This window comes from Ochotona princeps, chromosome 1, assembly GCF_030435755.1.
Source record: "Ochotona princeps isolate mOchPri1 chromosome 1, mOchPri1.hap1, whole genome shotgun sequence".
Classification (NCBI taxonomy): domain Eukaryota; kingdom Metazoa; phylum Chordata; class Mammalia; order Lagomorpha; family Ochotonidae; genus Ochotona; species Ochotona princeps.
In genome coordinates this window covers 90,870,349-90,891,393 of record NC_080832.1, presented here as the reverse complement: position 1 = coordinate 90,891,393, position 21,045 = coordinate 90,870,349, and the positions used below count along the sequence as shown (strand labels likewise).

The 21,045-nt window shown below is 41.4% G+C and overlaps 1 protein-coding gene across 6 annotated transcripts in view; it reads left to right on the top strand.

Moving 5' to 3' along the window:
• PHF3 (PHD finger protein 3) overlaps positions 1-21,045 on the top strand; it is a 90,627-nt gene that overhangs the window by 15,239 nt on the left and 54,343 nt on the right. The gene's annotated exons all lie outside the window — the stretch shown is intronic.

Genomic DNA, 21,045 nt, shown 5'->3' with positions numbered 1-21,045 from the left:
ATTTTATAGGTATGATTTGTTAATATTTGTATATAATTTTTAAATTTCAGCTTTGATTCAAGAAGTTAAATAGAATTTCTAAGTTTTGTCATCAAAATTTGCTAGTGTTTATCTTAGAATCTGTGACAGAGCTGTTTGTATTAATATGTATGTTGTGAAGAAATTTTTAAGATAAGTAAAGGGAAATGTGGAGAAAATATAATGAAGTTCAGTCTAGGATTGCTTAGATTTCATTATTCTGTCAGGGAGGGGATTTATTTTGATTGCTTCAAAGTTCATTTTGCCTGTTGGAATACTTAATTAGAAAAAGGCTCACCAGTTTTCTATTCAGAAAAAATTGCAAAATATTTTTGAAAATATTAATTTTTGGTTTTGGAAAATATAAGTTGCAAAGAGAATTGCTGTAACAGTGAAAATCCTGTGTGGACAGTAATATTGAGCTATTCATAAATTATTTCAGGCTTTTTTGTAAACTAAAAATATTTTGGGGGGGCATATGAATAAGTTTTCCTTGAAATTTAGCAGGGAAATGATCCTATCTGTATTTTTCAGAGTAATTGAAACATGCTGATTTGGGGGGGCATAGTTGAATGAGTTGCATTATATTCAAGCTGCTTCCAAAATATCACAATAGTTCTAAAAATCATAAAAATTAAGTGGTAAGTGTGTGCTGCAGTGGTTAGGGTGCTCTTTGGGGTTGAAGTGCTTGCTGCACCTGGCTTTGCTTCTGATTCTACCTTCCTGTTGATATGAACCCTGTGACGCAACAGGGGGTGGTTAAACCACTCAGGCCATTGGTGCCCACTAGGAGACCTGGATGGAGATCCTGGCTCCGGGACTCCATCTAGCTCAGCTGTTGGCTGTTGTGGGTATGTGAGGAATGAATCAATGGATGGAAAACTGATCTATATTTCTGTCTCTTTCCCTGTCCAGCCCCTATCCCAAGTGAGTTAGATTGAAAATTAAATAGAAATAAAGAGAGAACATGGAAAAATTTTAGCACCTTGTCAAAAGCACACAGATTAAATTGTTTCCATTTAAGAAGTAGTAAGCAGTAGAATCTTGATCTAACAGACCTAGAGTACTTGTGATTCTGTGAAATATTACTTTGTCTGACTACAGGGTTTACATATTATTTGTATGTGCCCAGTAATACATTTTTTGAATTCTATTGAAGTCAGGAATGTCACTAAGTGTTCAGAGAATATTTTTTATCTTCATGATTAACCTGTTTTCATTTTAAATTCTATTTAAATTGAAAATTTTTCCAAGTGATAGGTTCAAGTGGTTGAATATACTATTTATATATATTACCTGAGGAATATATTCAAAATTGCTAAAATACTTAATGACACCAGTATTAAATGTTTATTATTTTATAAGCAAACATAATTACCTTCTACATTGACAACTAAGCTTCATAAATATGTAACAGTCTTATTTTTGGAATCCATTACCTTTATAGTACAAAGTTTGATGGCTGTGAAAATAAGATGTCCTTTGCTAGCTATGTCAGGGCTTGTGAAATCATTCATTAAACTAAAAAAGAAAATTTCCTCTTGTAGCACATTTTTTGGACATTAAGCAAATGAAAGTAATTGCTACTTATTTTTTTTTCAGTTGTAAAAGAAATATCTGCTAAGATACAAAATCTGTGACAATTGTATGTCATTGCTTTAGGTGACATTGAACATTGCATAATGAAGTGTTTTACTTTGCTGCTCTAAGCAGAGTATTTTAATACATGTTGACTGATTTTTACGAACTTCCTAAAGTAGTGTAACTTAACCTCTTTTTTGGCACACAGAATTTTTTTTATTAACACTAGTAGTTGTATATATATCTGGGATACATCTGAATTGTATATACAATGTGTAATGACCAAATCAGAATAATTAGCATTTCTCTCTTTAAACATGACAATACTTTGTGTTGGGGAGCTTTGAAAACCTATCTTCTGATTCTCACTAAACATGCTACTGTGAACTCTGAAGTCCCTTACTGGGTAGTAGAACATTCATACTTCCTCCTGTGTAACTATGTTTGTTCCCATTACTCAGTCTCCCTTTCGCTCTCTCCCTATCCTTAGTGACCACTGTTCTTTTGTGGAAACAACTTTTTTTGGTTTTCACGTTTAAGACAGATCATGTGGTATTTATTTTTCTGTGCTATACAATTTTTAAGAACTTTTTGTAATTGCATATCATTAGTCTTCATAGTACTTGAAAATATATTGTACTTGATCTAGAGAAATGACTGACCTAGTGTCTCATTAAGACTTCCTTAAAGGTATTTATAAATTTTATGGGTTCATGCTTTATACTTGACAACATTTTCAGTAAGTTAGTACTTTAAGCGAACGTGCTTAAATCCAGTATGCGGATTTTGTTGTGTTCCATATTTGTGCTTTTTAAAGAAGGATTAAGAGAATTACCCGTACAGATCAGTTACATACACATATATTCATTTCTTATTTGCACTGAAGTCTTCACTATTTTTGATTCCAAATAGTAATATTAATTTTTTAAGATGGTTCTGTTTCAAGAGCCTTTTAGACCATTGAATTTTTTTTTTAAGAATTGCATTTGGAAAAAAAAAAGGAATTTAATATATGAAAAGTGGTCATGGAAATGAGATGGAAATACATACATTAAGATAATGTAAACTCTTGGAGGTTAGGATGAACTGATTAGTATTTTAAGCACATGCAGTCTTCTAAGATTGATGCTTAATACTAAATCTTAAAGTTGTTGTTAGGAGCCGACATGCAGGCTTAGTTGGCTGTTCCTCCCCTTGTGAATGGCAAGATCCCGTGTGAGTGCTGGTTTGTGCGCTGGCTGCTGCAATTCTGATCCAGCTTCCTGCTCGTAGCCTGGGAAAACAACAGAGCTTGGGACAGTGCACCTGTGTGGGAGACCCAGCTGAATCTTCTGGCTCCTGGCTTCGGCTCAGCTCAATTTTGGCCATTGTGGTCATTTGGGGAGTAAACCAGTAGACAGAAGATCTTTCTGTTTCTCTCTGTAAATCTACCTTTCTAGTGAATAAATACCTAGTTTTTTTTTTTTTTAAGATTTTCTATTAGATTTATGTGAAAGTGGCATATGTTTAGAAGGAAGAAAAAGGAGGCAGACATTCCATAGGATTAAACATGTAATTTAGTGGAGAAGGGAAAATACTGGAAGGTGGAAAAAGTAGGACATAACAGCTGGAATAGACTTTTGAATGTTTGTCATATTGAGCAGGGAAGTGATTTCTTAGTGCAAAAATGGGAAAGCTCCAGATCCAGAAAGCAATAGGTAGAGGAAGGCAGAGTTTGAATGGATTTCTGGAAAATGGGATAATAGATTCCTAGGGAACATGGGATTTAGCTGGATGTCACTGTTTTGCTTCCTCACAATTTCAGTGGAGACGTAGGCTCCTGGCTTTGGATCGACTCAGCTCTGGCTGTTGTGGCTACTTGGGGAGTGAACCAGCAGATGAAAGATATTTCTGTCTCTCCTTTTCATAAATCTGATTTGTTTTGCAATAAAAATAGACTCATTCACTTGAAAGGCAGTATGAGAGATTGATCTGTTGAGCTTCCATTCCCTGGTCTACTCCCCAAATGTCCGCAACTAGCAGAGTTAGGCCAGACCAAAGCTTGGAGCCAGGAGCCAGGAGCCAGGAGCTTCCTCCCTGTGTCTCATACGAGTGCTGGGACCCAAGAGTTGGGACATTCTTTTACTACTTTTCCAGCACATATGTTAGCAGGGAGTTGTGCTGCAGTAAAGCCAGTACATATCTGGGATGCTGACCTTGCAGGTAGCAGTTTTACTTGATATGCCACATAACTGGCTTCTCATTTTTATTTTTATGTTTATTCTGTGTTATTAACTCAATTTTGACATTTCTAATGGAAGATACCATTTCTTGCCAAACAGTTTTCATTAGTCATTGCTACAAGTGATCTTTAATATCAGAAATAGCAGTTGAACTCAGAAATTAAAAATAAACTGTTTAACACAAATGCTACTTTGTTAATTTGAAAAAATGTAAACCAAAAAAATGTCTGGTTTAAGACCAGAGGGTTCCAGTTCATGTAATTTTTCTTTGTTTTCTGTTTATTTTTCTTATCCTTAAAGATAACATTTTTTATTTTATTTTATGTTAAAATTTTTATTTGAGAGTCAAAATGATTGGAGAGGGAGAGGAAAAGGGGATGAGAAAAACAAATCTTCATTTGCTGATTGATTTTTCAAATGCCTGCAGCAGCCAGAGCTGGATCAGGAAAAGCCAGAAACTGGAAATTCCATCCAGGACTCCTTTGTCGGTGGCTGGAGTTCTTGTACTTGAGCCATCATCTGTTGCCTCCAAGGTCCATTAGCAGGAAGCTGGATTGGAAGTGTGGTATAGCTGGGAGGTGAACCCCGGGCCTCTGATAATGGTATGTCAGAGCCCCAAGTGGCAGTTTAGGTCACTGTCCCACAATGTCTGGCTCCATCAACTATTTCTAAAATTTTAAACTGTGAAATAGACATCTTATTTTCATCACTATAGCCTATTTAATTTTTATTTTCTTTAATTTCTTTTAATGTAATTTCCTTTGATTTCTTCCTTATTACTGCTTAAGTTTGTTCCATTATTCTTGAAGTATACTGTCAATTTCTTTTACAAAAAAGCCAAACCAAAAATCAGTCCTTAGGCCAGGACTAGTACATGTTTAAGTATGTATTTATGTATAAGGTGAGAAAGATCTCTCATTTACTGGTGCACTATGAAAATGCCTGTGGTCCTGGGGCTTAGCTAGGAGTCAGGATTGGGTTTCACTCCTGGGTGTCCCTGCAGAGTGCTCTCTTGGTGTTTTCTGTTCACTATCTATTCTTTTCTGGGTTGTCATTTTGTAGGCCTATTGTGCATTTGTTACTTGAAAATTTATTGCTTTCCTTAGACATTTCGCTTTCCTGTATTTCTTCTTTGTGTATCTGTATTCTTTGCTGTGCTTTTTCATAGGTTACAAAGTTGAATCTTTCTTCCATTTATCATTTTAGAACATAGTTTCCTAGCCTTCTACTGTCTAGTTTTGCTGATGGGTTGCCTGATGCATGATGCTTGTTGAATTGTTAGGTGACCTACTTTACATTGTAGTTTTAGGATCTCATTTTTTGGCATTCTAAAATTTCAGTGATGTGTCTGAATTTAGTCTTTTCACTCATTTTTCTGTGCACTTGCTGGGTTTTTTCAATTTTGTTAATGATCTCTTTTACTCTAGGAAACTTTGTGAAACCTACTCCTAGTAAACACATGTTGACTCAAATTAGCTATTGCATCTTTTTCTATCATTTAACATCGGTTCATTTTCCTTTTTCTTTGAATATTTGATTTTGATAATTGTTTACATGTCTCAAGAACAATGTTCTATTCTTTTTTTTTCCCCTAAAGATGTACTTATTTGAAAGTTGGGATTACTCAGAGAAAGGAAGAGATGGAGAATCTTCCACCCTCTGGTGCATTACCCAAAACTCACAGTTATAGGGAAATATAAAACTGTAGTCTAAATCATTTTTATCTGTGCTTGATCTTTTTTCCCTGTTTTTTATATAGATTTGTTTTTATTGCAAAGTCAGATATAGGTAGAGGAGGAGAGACGGAGAAGAAGATCTTCCGTCAGCTGAGTCAGTCCCCAAGTGGCCTTAATGGCCGGCTGATACCACCCCATGGTCTCCTATGTGTGGCATGCTCTGTGAGTCTTTATCATGAGGTTTTGATAACTCAGCAGTTTTGAATTACTGCCAGTCTCTCCACTCCATGCATGATGAAATCGCTCCAGAGTCCACTGGTTGACATAGCCCACCCTAGAGTCTTGGACCAGGTATTCACTGCTAACATTTGGCTGGAGTAGTTTATCAATTTGTGCTATCCTCTGTTATGGTGCCAGGTGTCCTCCGCAGGCTCCAAAGTATTGCCATATCCTCCATGTGAACTTCGATATGCTGTCCACTGCTTCGTCTGAGCCACTGAGGAGGCTCAGCTTTGACACATGTACTCAATGGTGGATCCTACAATTCTCTTCATGGATAGGGTTCTGAGTCCAGCGATTCAGTTGGTGGGAATTCCCATAGAAACTTCATCTGAGGTGATCCCAGACCAAAGTCTTGGGTGTGCATTCCAATATAGGGTACAGCATAGTCTGTTGCCCCAGTCAGTTTGTGCACATGCTGGTTGTTACAATTGCTGGTCAGTTCTTTTCTCCAACTCTTTTACACAAACCTATGCTTGTTGCATCCCAGCCCAATACTGCCCACTACACACAACACAGTCAGCCCTCATGACTGCAGCCTAGTCTGCGTGACCCGCAATAATTCCTGTCGGTCCCGCACTCTACCCTGGTTTCCATGCCTGCCAGTATGTACAGTAGATTGGAACAGTCTGTCCCACATCATATCCCGCTCTCATACGTGTTGATGGGCATTGTAGCCTTGTTTAATCCAGCCAGCCCCACTGTCGAGCCCATACAGTTGCCAATGGGTGCTACTCTCAGTCTACCCATGCCCGCCCCAGTCCTGGTTCTCATGCTCACCAGAAGGAGTGGCAACCCAAGAGGGGTGTGCTCACTGTTTTCCTAATGGGCCACTCACTCCTGGATCATGCACTCTCCAGATGGTTCTGCAGGTTAACTTGACAGAATTAGCCCCCAGTGCCAGCATCTGCCAGCTGATGCTGTAGCAAAGCCCAACCAGTCCATACCCACTCTGGCTTATACATTTACCAGTAGGAACAATCAACCTAGCCTGGCTTTTCCCTGATGAAGCTCACATGAGGCCAACAGGTGCCCAGCCTGATCTGCTGCCATCCTACCTCACACTTTCCACTAGGAGTGTTGGTTCAGTAGGGGAGCCCTATGTAGTCCCCCTGCCAATTTTGCCTCTTCCCCTGCTGGGTACCACATATGCTGGTTGGGTGCTGCGACCCAGTCTGGCATGGCCTGCTTTACCTTGGCATTTGCCAGTGGGTGCTGTAGCCTGGCCTGGCCTGGCCCGGTGACCCCTCCCAATTCCAGCTCATACTGCTGGTGTGGGTTACAGCTTAGCCAGGCTCAGCCAGCCTCCCAGTCCTGGCGCTCATGTGAAATGGGTTGTGTTGTGATCCAACCCAGCCCGATCCATACTCAGTATTGGTGCTTGGATTTACCTGTGGGTGATATGAACTGACCTGGTTTGGTTTGCCCCCGTCCTGTGCCAGATGTATGCTGGTGGGTACCATTCCCTGGCCTGGTCTGGGCTACTCCTTACCATGTATTTTGCACTCATCTGCATGGACTATGTCCTGACAGAGGAAGTTCCAAGCTCCTCCATCAAAACCTCTCCCAGTGCCAGAGCTTGTGGACACTGGTGGGTCCATGGACCAGCCCTACTTAGTCTACCTCCTATCCTGGCAGGAACAATGGCCTGTCCTGACTGGCCTTTAACAAGTTTTGGGTTTTACTGTTGGATGTTACAGCCCAGTCAAGCCTGATCCACACCCAAACACAGCTTTGACATGGCTCTGCAGGGGCAGAGACCTAGACTAGTCTGTTCTATACCTACCCTGGTTCTCAAAAGCACTAGTGGGTGCTAGTGTGTAGCCCAGTTAGGCACACCCAAGACCCAGTCCACACCTGTGCGGAGGAAGACTCCAGCCACATCCAGCCTAGAATGCAGTCCCTGTTCCGGCCCCTACACTCATCAGTGGGAACCCCAACGCAGCCAGGGTATTCCCATATCTCCCCAACCAGGCATGTACCCAGCCACAGATTTGCACATGCCAGCGGTTGCTCTGACCCAGCTTAGCATAGCCCCTCGCCTAACTTGGCCTTTGCCATAGCTTTTGCAGCCTTACCTGATCCCGTCTGCCCCCAGTACCAACTCTCACTGGTGGGTCCTGGAACCTGGCCCTGCTCAGTCTGCTCTCATCCCTGGTTTATTACTACCAGTAGATGTGACAGCCTAGCCTGGCATGACCTGCTCTCCATCCTGATTTCTGCACTTGTTGGTGAGCTAAGGTTTGCTCAGCCCTGCCTGGTCCACCCCCTTCCAAAACCAGCCAATACACACATTAGCCAACAGTTGGAGCTACCTTGCCCAGATTACCTGACCACCAGGCCTAGACCAAATGCTCACCAGTGAAAGTTATGACCCACTAGGGGAGTTTCCCACATTCCCACAACTCTGCTAACTCTCAGTTCAGATCTTATGTATGCCAGCGGGTGTTAGGCCCTTGCCCAGCATAGCTTGCCCTTCCACTTGACATTTTATAAGCTGGTGAATGTTGTGTCCCGGCCCGCCCCAGACCCCGTTTTAGGATGCACATGCAGGTACTGCAGTCTGGACTTGCCCAGACAGTTCTTGGTCCCTATACCTGTGAGTGTTGGCAGGTTCTGTGGTCACAACTAGCTCAGCCCATCTCCATCATAACTCTTGAGCTTACCAGTGGGACTTGTATTTCCACAGAGTTTGGTCCACATATCTCCCACAGAATCTACCCCGGGACCTGGTTTTCTCTCATGTTGGTTAGTGTGATGGCTCTGCCTAATGTGACCCATCTCAGTCAGATACTGGGATCTAGTCCTGCTAGACAGGTCCCTAGCCCTAGCTTTTGTGTGGACTGCTGTGTGGTGGTCAGCAATGTTGGATGCTAGCAAACACTATTCAGACTCCCGTGTAGACTGATGCATTAGTCTGACCCGTGAAGATCTAGAGGTCTCTCTCCTTCAAACCATCAAGTCACAGTCCCCTCGCTTACCTGTAAGTACAGTGACCCTGTAGTTGGGTTTCCCTCAAGATTCATTCCTCACCTACACTCACAGTGGCCTTGTCCATGGATGTCCCTAGGCAGCAATTCCGCACCAAGACCCCTGAGCTCGGCACCATTGGGTGACCAGAGGGTGGAGCCTGGCACCAGTTGGCATTCTGGCCTGCAAATCCAAGGTGGTTGGAGTGGGTAGAGCCAGGGACTGACAGAGCTCTCGAGAGATCTCTTCACAGTGTACTTACTTTGAAGGAAATAATTTCTTCGACCTAGGCAAGCCCTGAACTCGACCACTGCTTGACAGTGGTGGCTAAGGCTAGGACCCCAAGCATTGAGCCTGACCTGGCTCAGGTATTCCCTGTAGCCCCTATGAAGCTGTGAGTTCCCTCCACCCAAGCCCCAAGGTTGAACTCCCCTTGTCTCCTCCTGCCAAGATGGTGGCGGCAAGCGGAATCAGGGACCAACCTGAGCTGCTGAGAGATCCCTTCACAGTGTTCTTGCCATGATGGGAGAAAACTCTTGGGCCTAGGCAGGCCTAGGAGTCACTTATCACTGGTCAGCGGTGGCTGGGGCTCTGGCCTCTGCTTGATTGTACAGTGTTGGATGTTTTCCCCAAATGTTCTGTAAATTTCTACTAAGTTCATTAGTTCCATTGTCTGTGTGAGTTCTGTTTCTCTGTTGAGTTTCAGTCTTGTTGATCTGTCTGTTGGGGTTAATGGCATGTTGAGGTCTCCTAGGATTATTGTATTTGCGTCTATGTCTCCCCTTAAGTCCGTGAGTAATTGCTTCACTTAGCTGGGTGCATTTGTGTTTGGCGTGTAGATTTTATAATGGTAATCACTTCCTGATGGTTGGTTCCCTGCAATAATATAAAATGCCTTTCTCTGTCCCTTTTGTTTCGTGTCACGTTAACACAAATTAGGACAGCTACACCAGCCTTTTTTTTGTCCATTGGCATGAAATATCTTTTTCCATCTCTTCACTTTCAGTTTCTTAGCATCTTTTCTGGTTAGATGTGTCTCCTGTAGGCAACAGATAATTGGGCCCTGTTTGTTGATCCATTCTGGTAATCTGTGTCTTGATTGATGATGTTTAAAATGGAGAGAAATGGGAAGTTTGTACAGTTTTTCTGTGAAATAAGTGGGTGCTGGTTGAATTGCTTGTGATTATTTTTGAGAATGTTTAAATACAGGTTGAAAAATATTCTGTTAAGTGATAACTGTCCTGTTTCTTCGTTTTTTTCCTTCAGTATAAACTTAAGATTTTCTTGCTTGGAATTTAATGTGTGTTTGTAAGTCTTGCTGGGTAATGACTTTGGGGAAAGGAATCTAGTTGACCATTTAGTATTTAAGTGGTCAGCTCCTTATATCCAGCCCACATCACTGCTTGTTTTCTCTATTTTTCGATTTGCAGAGATTCTAAATATTGGATACAGTTATTTGCCTTTAAATTTTAGCTCCTCTTCTGTTGGAGCTTTGACTCATGTTAATTTATTATTCTTTTTCACTTTTCTTTTCATCTTCTAAAAAATGTGTTTAAGTCTTTTATCTGCTTTTTTAAAAATTTGTTTTATTGGAAAGTCAGATATACAGAGAGGAAGAGAGACAGAGAGGAAGATCTCCCATCCTATGAATCACTCCCCAAGTGAGTTGCAACGGCTGGTGCTGTGCCGATCCGAAGCCAGGAACCAGGAACCTCTTTTAGGTCTCCCACACGGGTGCAGGGTCCCAATGTATTGGGCCATTCTTCACTGCTTTCCCAGGCCACAAGCAGGAGGCTGGATGGGAAGTGGAGCAGCCGGGATTAGAATAGGCGCCCATGTGGGATCCTGGTGCGTTCAAGGCGAGGACTTTAGCTGCTGGGCCATGCCACCGGGCCCCATCTTTTATCTGCCTTTAAATTGAAGTCTGTGGCTATGAGTTTTTATGTTTTGATGATATTTAGTGAGGACCAGGTGATAAAAGGCAAAGTTTGTAATATTGAGTTAGCAACTCTTTTAATGCTTTCATGATAATTCCTGATCCTTTGTAATTCTTACGGGTTTTGCAACTTTGTCCATTACTATCTTGTCATTTTTTTTTAAAGATTTGTTTCATTTTTTTTGGAAAGTCAAATACACAGAGAGGAGAGAGAGAGAGGAAGATCTTCATCTGATAATTCACTCCCCAAGTGACCTCAACGGCCCAAGCTGTAACAGTCAGAAGCCAGAAGTCCAGATCCTCTTCTGGGTCTCCCATGCAGGTGCAGGGTCCCAAGACTTTGGGCTCTCAATTGTTTTCCCAGGCCACAAGCAGGGAGCTGGATGGGAAGCAGGGCTGCTGTGGTTAGAACCGGCGCCCTTATGGCGCCACTAGGCTACCACATGGTCCTTCTGTTAGTTTTTTTTTAATATTTGTGTATTTATTTATTTAATTGGAAAGTCAGATAAATGGAGAAGAGGAGAGACATAAAGAAGCATCATCCATCCTCTGATTCACTCCCCAACTGGCTGCAATAGCCAGAGCTGAACTGATCAAAAGCCAGGAGCCCGGAGCCTTTTCCTGGTCTCCCACATGGCTGAGGGTCCCAAGACTTTGCGCCGTCCTCGACTGCTATCCTTAGTCACAGTCAGGTAGCTGAATGGGAAATGGAGCTGCCAGGACACAAACTGGTGCCAGTGTGAGATTCCAGCATGTGTGAGGCAAGGACTTTATCCTCCAGGCTACCATGTTAGGCCCAAATCTTACAAGCTTTGTGTTAGTAAAGCTGTTAGCAAACTTCTCAGATTTTGTAAGTGTATTAGTAAGAATTGTCTAAAGAGAAAGAACTAATAGGGTGTTTATGTGTTTGTTTTTGTTTATATAAGGAGTGTTGATTGAGATTTTTTTTAAGATTTATTTGTTTCAGGGGAGTGAATCATCGAATGGAAGATCTTCCTCTCTGACTCTCCTTCTCTCTGTATATCCGCCTTTCCAATAAAAATAAATAAATCTTAAAAAAGGAAAGATTTATTTTTGTTTTTTTTTTAAAGATTTTATTTTATTTTTTTTTTTGTTTAAAGATTTATTCATTTTATTACAGCCAGATATACACAGAGGAGGAGAGACAGAGAGGAAGATCTTCCGTCTGATGATTCACTCCCCAAGTGAGCTGCAGCGGGGCGATGCGCGCCGATCCAAAGCCGGGAACCAGGAACCTCTTCCGGGTCTCCCACGCGGGTGCAGTGTCCCAAGGCATTGGGCCGTCCTCAACTGCTTTCCCAGGCCACAAGCAAGCAGGAAGCTGGATGGGAAGTGGAGCTGCCGGGATTAGAACTGGCGCCCATATGGGATCCCGGGGCGTTCAAGGAGAGGACTTTAGCTGCTCGGCCACGCCGCTGGGCCCTAAATACTTGGCCATCTGCCGCTTTTTGTTATGTGTTAGCAACAAGATGGATCGGGAAATGAACTGCAGAGGTTGAACGAGTGCCTATATGGGATGTTAGTGGCACTTGATTTATCCAGTTATGCCATAGTGCTGATTCCCAATGATTTTCTTAATAATTTAATGGACTAAAGAAATAACTATTTGAAACTTTATGCATGTGTAACTTTGATAACAACAATTTCAAGTATAGTGGCACCATTACCACTTCCCTCTGCATAGAAAATCTTTATTTTTTTAAGATTTATTTGTTTTTATTGGAAAAGGAGATATACAGAGAAGAGGAGAGACAGAGAGGAAGATCTCCCATCCTATGAATCACTCCCCAAATCGCCACAGTGACTGGAGCTGAGCCAATCCGGAGCCAGGAGCCAGAAACTTCTTCTAGGTCTCCCACACGGGTGCAGGATCCCAAATCTTTGGACCGTCCTCCACTGCTTTCCCAGGCCACAAGCAGGAAGCTGGATGGAAAGTGGAGCTGCTGGGATTAGAACCGGCGCCCATATGGGATCCTGGCACATTCAAGGCAAGGACCTTAACCATTACGGTATCAGGCCGGGCCCAGAAAATCTTTATTGAATGTGTACATTTCTGACTTCTTTTTGTGGTCATTCATATGATAATTTTTAGAAGTTTTGGTTTTTTTCTTTTTTTTTTAAATTTTACTTCTTTTCATTAGTAAAATCTTATGATACAGTTCCATAGGCCCTGGGATTTCCCTTATCCCTTCTCCAATTCCCTTCCCTTTCACTGAATTCCTCTATATCATTACTATAGTATAGTTCTTCATACACAGTCATATGTCCATCATTGTGGGCATGGACAATGGCAGAGAGTCCAGCATCCTGCTGTCAAGATAGAGTGAATAGTTTCATTGTAAGTCCATCTTTGGAAATAGAATACTGCATTCTATCCTCACATCTGGATAAAATAGCATCCATTACACAGTTACTGTACATCCCCTTCAATGAAAAGCCATGACACAAAATAAACCACAGGAAGAAAAAAAAGAAATTACCAACACCATAAAGTGAAATAGCATGCTACTGCATGACTAATGTGTCACTGATGAAATGAAAATCAAGAACATTCTTGAAGAAAATGATGCTATTGTATGATTTATGATTCATTGAAGAATTTAATCAGAAGTGTTTTGAACAGATGAAACTAACAAAAATCAAAATACATGAGATATAATTTCTGCTAATTTTTGTTGATGAAATGTGTTTCCTGTAGGCAAGAAATAGATGGGTTTTGTTTTTAATCTGGTCTAGTAATCTGTGACCTTTGATTGATGAGTTTAAGCCGTTTACATTCAGGGTTAATATGAATGGGTGGCAATTTGGTCTGTCATTTTAGCAATGGATTTTTCATTGATTTAGTCTTCTGTTGTTTCACTGGGATGTTTTTCGCATTTCCCTTTGCTTTTGGTGGGCGCTGTTCTTCTCTGTCAAGAGAACATCTTTAGGTATCATTTGTAGGGCAGGTTTGGAAGAGGCATATTTTTTTAACTTTACTGTAGAAGAGTTTTATTCCATTTTCAAAGACAAAAGAAAGCTTTGCTGCATATGTTATTCTGTTCTGACAATGTTTTGCTTTTAGAATCTGGAATATGTCACTCCATTCTATTCTTGCCTGTAGTTTCCTGTGAGAGGTCTCCTGTGAGTTTAATTGCTTTCCTTTATATGTCAATTGATTGTTTTCACATGCATATTTAAGGATCTTTTCCTTCTCTTCTATTGAAGAGAGCTTCATTATCCTGTGTCTTGATGAAGATTGCTTTTGGTCAACCCTGTTGGGATTTCCTTGCCCCTCGTGGATGTTGTTTCCCAATTCTTTCTCTAGATTAGGGGAAGTTTCTCTTAGTAGTTCGTTAAATACATTTTAAAACCCAGCTTCTCTTTCTGCACCTTCTGGGACTCCTGTAACTTTTAATATTTGGCCTCTTAGCCTTTCAATTCTTGAATACTTTTTCTAGCCTGATCCAGCTCTGCTTCCAGCTATTTGTTTCCTCCTGGTGACAAGAAATATCTTCCAATTTTGAGATTCTTCTGCCTCCTTCATTCTCTTTTGGAGACTCTTCATTGTACTTTTAATTCGCTCCACTGTGTTCTTCATTTCTGATATATCAGCTTTCATTTGAAGCATTTCCTGTGTGAGTTATTCCCTGAATTCCTTGAACGCCTGCTTTATGTGCTTTTAGTTGATGATAAAAGCTGTATAATAAGTGTTTTAAATTCTGTACCACCCATTTTCTTGATGTATTTCTCAGTGAACTCTGAGGTTGGCAAAGGCTTTTGTTCCTTTGCAGGGGAGTCTTCCATAATATTCATTGTGCCTTTGTCTCTTCTTTTGCTCTTGGTAATTGTACTTCTGGTTAGCAGATTTTTCTCCTTGGGGTAGGTTTCTAAACTGTGTCACCCACAGGTCTACAGTTTGATGTTAGTTATTGCATTGGTACACGACTGTTTGTTTGCACTCACTTGTGCCATTCCCTCCAGCGAGTTCCATGTGTGGGTTCTTATGTTAGATTTGCACCATGGTCTCTGTAGCCCCAGCTCCCGAGTTGACACTTTCCACCTTCTGTGATACCATGCTGAGGCTGCATGTTGTCTGTACAGCCTTTCTCCCACTTCCAGTTGGAGTGGATCCCAGGATCAGGGAGACACCAGATGTCCCATTTAGCTAGGTTGGTAATGGTGCTGATCTTGCTGGAACCTGTTGGCCATGTGGTCTGAGGGCCATGTGGACCTATTTTGACCTGTACGAAGTCAGTCTCTTTTTCCTGTGGGACTTGTGCAATGCACTGAACTCAGTGAGGTTTTCAACTCAGTGCTTGTGCAACTGCCTGTTGTCCCCTGCAGTCTTAAAATCTTGGCCACACTGTAAGAAATTGTGCCTGATGTGCCACTCCTGAGCTCCCAGTGAAAGTCCCTTCCCACCTGTTGCTATCTGGGTATCATTGCAATTAAGATCTTCGCCGTTCACTGAATGCTACTGGATATCAGTCACTGCAACACCACACTATAATGTCTGCTGCTTTCCTGTGTTAGTCAGACTCCAGGTACCCCTCTGCTGTTGTTCTCCTGTTGTTCTCTCCTGTTTCCTGGAAATTGCCCTCTGTGCTTCACACTAGCCAATATTTCTCTGTTTAAAAGTGTCCTTACTCTGTTCTGCCATCTTGATTCCAGTTTGAGATTTTGTTTTTAAAATTTATTTTTGTTTATTTGAAAGGCAGTTATGGAGAGGTTTGGGGAGGTGGGGAGAGTCAGTCTTCCATGTACTAGTTCACTTCCCAAATGGCTGCACTGATTGGGGCTGGGCCAGATTGAAGCCAGGAATTTAGTTTGGGTCTTCATGCATGCATGCAGACAGACAAGCATTTGGACTGATCTCTGCTACTTTACTGGACAGGCAGGGAGCTGAATTGGAAGTGAGGCATCAGGAACTTAAAATGCTGTCCATGTGGGATGCTTGCACTTGAAATGGCAGTGTAACAGGTATGCTGCTGCCTCTGGAAAAAAAGAATTTTTTTAGACATTTTTTAATTGATTACATTGCATTATGTGACTTGGAATTTCTTTTTAAACTGAGCACATTTTAAGTGCATAGTTGATTAGGAAATGTCAGTAAGACTAGGTTGAGAAAATATTGTTTGAAAGAATATTTGTTATTTTGACCCATTTTTTAGTGGAAGTATGAAAAAAAGGTTTAGGACATAATTATACCATAGCACATACATTGTTCTCCCTGTCATAATATGCCTTTCAGTATATTAAAGTACTATAGTATACGTTGTTTTAACTTTCTTTATCTTTTTTGAAAAAGATGCTGTCTATTTTTATTGGAAAGTCACATATACAGAGGAGAAGAAACGGAGAGGAAGATCTTCTGTCTGTTGAATCACTCCCCAAGTAGCTACAACAGCTGGTGCTGTGCTGATCCAAAGCCAGAAGCTAGGAGCCTCTTCCAGGTCTTCCACGTGGGTCCATGGCCCAAAGACTTTAAGCTGTCCTCAACTGCTTTCTCATGCCACTAGCAGGGAGCTGGGTGGGAAGCAGGACCGTCAGGATTAGAATCAGCACCCAAGTGGGATCCTGGCACATGCAAGGCGAGGAATTTAGTGGCTAGGCTAACATACTGGGCCCAGAGTGAATGGCTGTAATTCCCAGCTCTGACTGCCAGTTCCAGTTTCGTGAAAGAGACAGCAGGTGTTACTACTCAAGTAGTTGAATCCTTCCTTACCCATATGGGAGACCTGGGTTGAGTTGTGGCTTCTGACTTGGACATTCCCCTTACCACCTGCCTCTGGGGAGTGCTCTCTTATGGTTATCCCTTAGCCTGCCTCACCTGGTGTGCATTTATGTCTAAAAGACACACATTAGTTGCTGAAAGAAAACAGTAAGGCTCAAGTAGGAGAATAAAGCTGAAGACGTAGGCAAAAAGACTATGTCACATTTGAAATGTTAAGGCCTTTTTATTACTAGTGTTTATTTTGTTTTTATGAAATATTTATTTATTTGAAAGGCAGAATGATAGAAGAGGGTGGTGAGAGATAGTCCATCTGTTGCTTCAATTCCTCGAATGGTTTCAACATCAGTACTAGAAAAGGCAGAAACCAGCAGCCAGAAGCATGCATGGCAGGGAATCAAGTGCATTAGCAGAGAGCTGAATTGGAAGGTGAGCAGGCAGGACTCAACCAGCAGCAGACATGCCAAGTGCAGCTTGAGTTGCTGTGCACAACACGTTTAACAGTCAGTTGTCACTGAACTCTTATTTGGATTGAAGGTTTTCCTTTTGAAAGCTGTTTGGTGAGTGTATGTTTTTCTGTGCACCTATGTTGTGTTAAAATAGATGTATTTACATCCTTTGACTTGCAAACATCTGCTTTAAAATTTATTGTGAAAGGGCCCATCGTGGTTGCTTAGTGGCTAAAGTCCTTGCCTTGAACGCACCGGGATCCCATGTGGGCACCGGTTCTAACCCTGGCAGCTCCACTTCCCATCCAGCTCCCTGCTTGTGGCCTGGGAAAGCAGTCAAGGATGGCCCAAAGCCTTGGGACCCTGCACTCGCGTGGTAGACCTAGAAGAAGTTTCTGGTTCCTGGCTCCGGATTGTCGCAGCTACCAGCCGTTGTGCTCACTTGGGGAGTGATCATGGGAGGTGGGGAGTTTGTGATTGGTCATTCATTTTCTTAGCAAAAACAATTGGATTTAACTTTTTAAAAAACACAGATACGTTTGAGAAGGATTTTTCCTGAGGTACTCATTCTGCACTGTGAATTACTTTAGGTGAAAGAGCAAAGAAATCCGAGACAACTTTTCTTGTTGGTTGATTTGTTTTAGAAGGAATTGAGGAAAATCAGGAAAAGGGTACAGATAATTGAGGAAAATACAGGAAAAGGGAGAGACTGTGAAACAATACTTGGCAGCGAATATAGGACTTTTTAAATGCTAAGTATGGCTCTCAGTACTTCATATGTTAATTCCCATGTGACCCATTTGGATTATCTCCATTTTGAGACTCCCAGAGGTTAAGATGGCACTTTAAATTTGGGGCCCTGGTTCAGCATGAGCACCCTAAAGTCGTGGGAGGCACTTTAGAGCCTGAGTCCTTGCGGAGATGGAGTCTTGGATAAAGGAGATAAGTTATCAGGATGAACAGGAGTGCAAAAGAGGATACATGTTTTGAAATTCTGGTTTTTGAGAACTATCTCAAGTCCAATCTTTGTTATTCCAGTCTGGGTTGTTGATCAAGAGGTGTCTGAATAATGGTGGGACCTGTCTTAGTCTGTTTTCTGTTGCTATAATTAAATACCAAGGATATGGAGAATATAGGTTTACTTAGCTGAGAGTTCTGTGGCAGGGAAGTCCCAGGACATGACACTGACATCTGCTAAGGTGCCATTACATGGAGAGAGCTCACTGAGTCTCTTTCTGTTTTGTAAAGTCACTGACACCATCATAGGGATCTTCATCTTTATTGCCTCCCTAAGACCTTACTTCTAGTGCTGGTGATACACTAGCATAAATAACATGTTAACATGTCCCTTCTGGGAGATAGGTTCCATTCACAGCACAGCCTCAAAGTATCAGTAAGCTGCTTTCTGTCACATACTTACATGGCTGTTTTTGCCCCTCCTTCCCTCTCAATTTCCCTCTCTCTCTTCTTTCATCTCCTTTGTAAAATGAGCTCACCCTGCCTTAGCTCCTTCCTCTGTGCCTTCCTTGTGTGTCTTTTAATGAAAAAAGTCATTTTTTGATCCTTTAACCTCCTTCAGATGACTTTTTTTTAAGCTTTATTTCAGTTTTTATTGGAAGATCAGATATACAAAGAGGAGGACAGACAGATCTTTGGTCAGCTGATTCACTCCTTAGGTGGCTGTAGTGACTGGAGCTGAGCCGATCCAAAGTCAGGAGTTTCTTCCGGGTCTCCCACGCGGGTGCAGGGTCCCAAGGCTTTGGGCCACAAGCAGGGGGCTGGATGGAAAGTGGAGCTGCCGGAATTAGAACCGGCACCCATATGGGCTCCTGGTGTGTTCAAGGCGAGGACTTTAAGCGGCTAGGCCACCGTGCCAGGCCTTATCCAAGTCTTAGTCCTTTGTAATGTGACTTCACCTTGTGTATGTGTGTCAAAATAATGGACTTTTTCCCCTTAGTTTGATCTGTCTGCTGGTTAACTTTCCTGATCTCTACCTAATTCAAATGCACTTTACTCTGTGTGATGGGTATTACCTCGATGCTTTTTTTGTGTGTTTGTGTGTTTGACCATCAATATATTTAAGAAATGAAGTTCATCTCCATGGTTCTTTGGGTTATGTAAATATTTTACTCTTGTCAAAGTTTAAAATTTTCTCACTTTTCTCCTCCTTGGTTTCTTGAAGTATTTCTGGAGTACTTCCCTTGTACCAGGTTGTTTTTCTGGGTTGTAGGCAGTCAGACAGGACTAGAAAAGTTCAAGTCTGTGACTTGTGGAATTTACAACGCAGTGGATAAAAGTCAGGAAGTAGATACTTAATATCAGATAACAAAGTCAGTAAGTGGGTACTTAATATGAGATAATGAAACATGTTTTAAGGGATAAAGTATGCTGAAGGTGAGCAACCAGTGGTGGGAGTATGTTTTGTTTTGCATATGGTGGTTTAGGGCAGGCTTCTTTGAGAGGTTAATATTTGGGTAAACATTGAAGGGAAGTGAGCTTTCTGGACATTTGGGATATGAGTGTTCCATGCAGAGACAGTAACATGTCCAAACATTTGAATGGGTTTCCAGTGTTCAAGAAAGGCTAGAGCAGCGTGAATTAGAGTGATAGGAACCAGGGAATTTGTCCGGAACATCTTAAAAACCTGAATAGCATTTTGGACTTCAAATCGTCTGTTCTAAACCATGTGGAGGGTTTTGAACAGAAGGCTGTAACATGATCTGATTTAGAAGGATCCCCATTACAACAATGAGAATAAACAATCTGTGTGGGATGCCTGTAGAGGAACTTTCTACAGTTTGTGATTTGTAGAATGTTAGCTGGGGAGTTGATAAATGGATAGATGAGTCATACAGTTTGAAAACGAAGCTAAAAGGATATGCTGATTGCTTGTATTGAGTAATGGGGAAGGAAGTTAAGACTGTTTTAAAGTTCTGGGCTCAAATAACTGGATAAGTGGAACTCGCTAATGTATATACCTTGGGAAGAACAGGTGGTATGTTTTTTTTTTTGGGGGGGTGCTGATGGAATCTTTTTCATATGTTGAATTTGAGCTGTGTACTAGACAACTTAATGAAGATTTTAGATGATATTCTGGAGATCAAATGTGACTTTCCTAGGGGAATGCAGTTGGCACTGGATGAGATGATCTGGGACTGAATGTATATGAGTGAGAGTAAAAAAGATGGTTGCACCTTTGGATCCTTCAACATGTAGACATTTGTAAGAAGCAGAAGCTATGCTGTATCATATTGAGAAATAGTGACTGGGGTAGGATATGATATCCCAAAAACTATAGGAGGAGATAAAGAAGTTGCACAGTATCAGCTGTGTCAGATGTTATGACATGTAAGCATTTAAACCTGATCATTGACTTTTGGTGTTGGTTTGCTAAATTCTATTGGTTTTGTTTTCCCATATGAATGTAGCTGTAAAACTCACAGCAAGCCTTTTTCTGGCAAGAAACATTCAGGCATTTCTCCTGAACTGTTTCTCTCTCTCTTCCTTTTTTCTAATGGTATAATAAATGTTTGCTCATTGAAGGAAATTTGGAAAGTAGCAGTGATTAAGCATTAGATATCTTGTCTATTTTGCCGCTAGAGTTATTCATACTATTTTTATTTGTACATTTTTGTAATTCATATCGAGTCTGTGTAGACACATGCACATGAATCTGTCAGAATGAGAATGTGATATGTGACAATTTAAGTAACTCATCATATTGATACAGTGTAATTAAGTTTCCACTTTTCCCACTTATCTTCAACCTCCAAATTAAAATTTCCGAAGGCATTTTCTTTTCTGCATTTCTAAAACTTATATGTATATTTGAAAGGTGGGAGGAAGGAGAGAATGTTTTCCATCTGCTGGTTCACTTTCTGGACACTGACAGCAACCAGGATTAAGCCAGCTTAAAGCCAGGAGCCTGGAACTCACATCTGGGTTGCCTGTGTTCAATGCAGTAAGAATCCCAACTACTGTAGCCACTAGCTGCCACTAATTCGGAGCTAACTAGGACTTGAACCCAGACACTGGTACAGGATACAGCATCCCAAGTGGCATCTTAACTTATGTCTCAAATGCCCCCTATGCTTTACACTTAGTCTGTAGCATAGTGGTCAAAAGTGGGAATGTACTTTTGAAAGTAATAGGACTGTGCTTCATGAAATTTGTGGTAAGT